Consider the following 4,873-nt stretch of genomic DNA (forward strand, 5'->3'; position numbering starts at 1 on the left):
ATAGGTCTGGGGATCAGACAAAGTCCAAAGATCAGAGTCTGACACTGCTCAGAGAGATTTTTGTTTTCTTTACAAGATGAAGATCTATTTACCAAGAAAGCACAGATGATTTAATTGGGACAATCTGCTTATTTCTATTGGACTAAACAAGAGCGGGAAGGGGAGGATGGTTCTTGTTATTCTCTTTTTCTTTCGAATGATAATTTGCTCTGTGAAACTTGTATCCAGGTCCTGGTGTTACATCTTTCCTTGAAAGTCTTCTCATCTCTTAATAATCATTTTCCAACTGCTTGATTTGGAACTGGTCTTCTTATTGAAGATGTGTGGGAGTCACTCTTCAAGATTTCTAGCTATACTCTCCCAAAAGAATAGCAATGTAATCATCGCCAACCTCATAAATGAAGAATAATAATTTATATGCACACGCACATCTTCAGTGCATATTATTGGCTCTCGATAAAAGGCAAATAGTAATGATAAACCCTGAAATACGCCTTTCGAAGATACCGGGCGGCGAACTGCATGAGCCATTTTGAAAACAGATTCAAAGGAAGATGTCCTGAACTTTCATTTCCCGTCTGCCGGGTCTCTTTGAAGTGAGAGTTAACCCTGACATGAAACAGCTCCAGAAACTGAGCCATGCCCAGTTGTTTTTGGCCTGATAATTTAACCCCCAGTGATGACTCCCACACGCAACTGGGTGTCTTTGATGACTCACTCTTCTCCTCTTAGAGATAGGCCTCCAGACATTTGTGCGTTTCCTACACTCGAGCTTAATTTAACACATGAAATCGAGTGAATTATCTGCTCCCTCTCTAACTTGAGACTTTTTTAAAAAAAGAGTGTTCTTTCCCTTATTTGTTCTTCTTTGTAGTGGAGCTCCTCTACTTTGGAGTCTGCTATTCAACTGAAAGAGAGAGCTCATCTCCTGGGTGACAAAAAGCTAAAGGAAAATGTATGAATAACCTAGAAAGAGAGATTCAAAGCTGTTTTTCTTTTTCTTTTTTTTTTTTTTTTGAGGACAAAATAAGAAAAAAAACTTATTTTGCTTGTTAAAAAAATGGAGTTTGGTAACATTTCTTTAAGACTGAAAACTGTTTTTATGCATTCTTGTTGAGGACTGAGGTACTGGGGTGGAAACGCAGCACTGATGTGAGAAGAACCCCAACTGCACCTTTGTGGGACCACAAATATCGTTCTTTAAAAATTGTAATTACCTCCTGCTCAGAAAGGAAAACATGATCTTTAAGGGACCCATGTTCTGTAAGTTATTTTAAATCAGGGTCAACATGATTTCCTCTAGGAGAACTAAATTACTGCCTTTTGAAATCAATTTTTTATTCTCTTCAGTTATTGAAGAGTGAATTTTTACTACAAAAGCCAATGAATGTGAAGCTCATACATGAAAGTAATAACGCCACCATGCATACCAGGAGCTCCATCTTCCCGTGTAGTCTAAACTGTGTAAAATATATTATTTTAAAAATATGCTTACATTTTTCTTTTTCTTTTACAACTATGCTGACTTTATGCAGCTTTTCTTTTAGGTGTGTGCTTTATTTTACTTGGCAATAGTCAAGAAATTATTACTTACAATTTTAAAAGTGAAGAAATTCAGTTTCTCAGGATACAGGTCCTATATAATCAAATAAACAGAACCTAGAGGTCCTATAAAATCTCTATAAATGTTCTAATTCTGTATTGTTCTGTGTCTTGGGCCACCAAGCCTGAATAAATATTTTAAATGTTCTTCTCCCAAATGAAATACTGGATTTGATAAGGCAGGCTGCCACATAACTTTCCATATTAACATATTGTGACATTCTTACTGATATATGATTATTTGACACACACACTTAACAGAACCTCTAATCATTTGATGTATTTTATGTTTGTTTCCCCAATAAGATGGTCAAAAGGCCATGTCTTATACATCTGTCTCTTAGAGACCCTGATATACTGTTGCACAGAAGAAATTGAATAAATGTAGAATTCCAGTAACTCTGTTCGGCCCCCAATTCTGCCCCTTACTGCCATTTAGATTCCTTGACTATGAAATGGAAATGCATACCTTTTGCAGGGGATTGATGAGACAAGGTATGTGAAAGGGCTTCATGAACTGCAAAGCTCTATACAAATATTTGGTTGACCCTTCAAGGGTGAGTAGCAGTCAGCTAGATGAAAGCTTCAGGGAAGAAGACAGGAGTCTGGGCAGCACATGAAAGAGAGGGAAGTGATCAGCCTCAGCTCGCAGGCCTTGGTGTTTCCTGGCTAGTTCTTTCAGAGCTAAGTCACCATGTGATGTTCATGCTGATTCTCTGGCCTCCGCTTGAAATAACATCCCTGTGTCTCCATGGGCCAAAACGATCCTCAGTGCACTTGTTGGTCAGCCTCCTCATCCCGGAAACCTGTCAGGCTCCCTGGTTTGCAACCATGTGTGTCTCCTTGCCTCATCTTCATCCTCTTGCATAAGCAGTGCTGCTGCTCACTTGAGTCTTGTTCATTGCTATCCCCTTCTTTCCATGCTCACAGTTACCAATCTTAGTTCAAGCTTTTGTTGCTTCATGTAGAGAATGGGAGAGATTCCAGAGGACTGGATTCCCCACAAAAGCAGAAAGACTCATAGAGTTTGGTGATTTTAATGTCGATCCCACTCCCAAAGTTCTAGAGTTTATTACTTAAAAAATTAGTTAGTAACCACCCCAAAGAAGATATGATCTCATGTCCTTCCTAAAATGACTGGGCTGGCAATGTGTGAAATGCTGTAGGCACTTTGTGTGTGAAATCAGCATTTGATGGAGTTTGTTCTCTCAAATCATGTGAATTAAGCACCTGCCATGTATTTTGGAGATATAGAGGTCAATGATTCTTCGTGCTTAATATGGCTCATAGTCTAATGAAAGAGACAGATACGTAATGTGGCACAGATGAAGATAACACGATAGAACAGTTTCAGAAAAGGGTGTGCGATATTACAGACACCCAGGGGAGGAGCAGTTTACAGTGCTGGGCCCAAAGGATCAGGGAAGATTTTTCTGGTAGAAGGGATGCCTAAAAAAAGTAAAAGTTTATCAGAAGAATGTCTGTTGATGGAGAGAGGGTGGGTATTCCATCAACCGGAGAGGAGAGCATGACCAAAGGCAAGGAGGAAGGAGACATCCTGGTAGGCACACTCGTAGATTGTTGAGTTTATTGCCATAAGTTTTTCATATCTTCTAATTATATNTTTCAGACTTAAAAAAATCTGAAAGTTGACCACACATTCTGATGGTGAGATTGTGGAGAAATAGGTATTTTGTTATACATCTAATGAGAGTGTAACTTAGTTTAACTCCAATGATGAACAATTTGACAATATTAATAGACATTACAAATACATTTACTCTTTAGTCCAAAAATTCTATTTTATATGTTTGGGCTATTAATGTATCTAAATCACTGCAAAATAATGCATATGCAAGGTTATTCATTGCAATAACAGTTAAGACTGGAATCCATATAAAAGTTCATATCTAGGTGACTAGTGAGATAGTACCCATTGTAATAAAAGTCCAATGGAGCTATAAAAAAGAATGCAGAAATTCTCTGTATTTTGATTTGAAAAATATCTAACTTACATACTTCCATTAAAAAAGCAAGCTGTAAATACTCTTTAAAGTATACTATAATTTAGATACATAATAATAAATATTTATATTTACTGTGTAGTGAAGCTCTGTATGAACACTGAAGCAATTAAGTAACAAACTTACTTTGGTGAGGCTAACAGAGGGGAATGAACTAGGAAGAACTGTGAGCCTCAGACAGGAGTGAGAACTTTTATAGATTTTTTAAATAGAATACTATAGATTTTTTAGTATGTTTTTACTATTGAACCATGTGTATGCATTAACTATTCAAAAAATTGGATGAAAAATCAATCACATTATCAAATACTTAACATAAAGGAAAGAATGTGACAAGGAAAGAACATTTTGACTCACTTGTACAAGACTCTTTGGATGAGTCCAAGTGGTGTCATCAAGGAGCTTGCCTGTGACCTTGTTAGTGCAAGAATCTCCTTGGTCATGGTTTTCCCCATTTTGGTCCCATGGCTGTTAGAGCCCAGATGGAGATGCAGTATGTGAACAAAACCAGAGCTTATGCTGAGAAAGAGGTGTCACAAGATCCGAATACCTGCAAGTAAAGAGTAAGAGGCTGAGTGGCTCAGCTGGTTAAGAGCGTGAGCTCTGAATAATGGGGTCGCCGGTTTGATTCCCACATGGGCCAGTGGTGCTGTGCCCGAGCTGAGATGCCGCTGAGCTGCCAATGGGTGGCAGGATGGCTCAGCTGGTGAGAGTCCATGCTCATAACAACAAGGTTTCTGGTTCGACTCCCGCATGAGATGGTGGGCTGTGCCCACCCACAACTAAGACTGAACACAACACCTTGAGCTGAGCAGCTGCGAGCCACCGACAGGCAGCCAGATGGCAACTGGACTTGGAGCTGAGCTAGCTGCACCCTCCACAACTAAGATAGAAGGACAACAACTTGGCTGTTCCCCTTCCCCAATTCTCCAGCACTGTGTCCCTTCCTCAATTCCTCAATAAAAACCTTTAAAGAAAAAAAAAAAAAAGGGAGTAAGAGGGGGTCCTCTCCCAGGAAGTGCTGAGAGCTGTTTTATGAATTTGTTTTGTTTTACCAAGCTATGAGATACTTCATTGTAACTTCTTCTAAATTAGTTGGTTTAGGGTAGGACTAGGCAAAACAGATTTGTTTACAATTATGGCGACTCCTCTTTTTAGTCTCATGTTCACATGGCCTAGTTCAATCTGGATTAGCAGGTACTGACATTCTCTGTGGAAGCACAGAGAAGAAATTAACCTCAGACCTT

Source organism: Hipposideros armiger, unplaced genomic scaffold (assembly GCF_001890085.2).
Source record: "Hipposideros armiger isolate ML-2016 unplaced genomic scaffold, ASM189008v1 scaffold_318, whole genome shotgun sequence".
NCBI classification, from domain to species: Eukaryota; Metazoa; Chordata; class Mammalia; order Chiroptera; family Hipposideridae; genus Hipposideros; species Hipposideros armiger.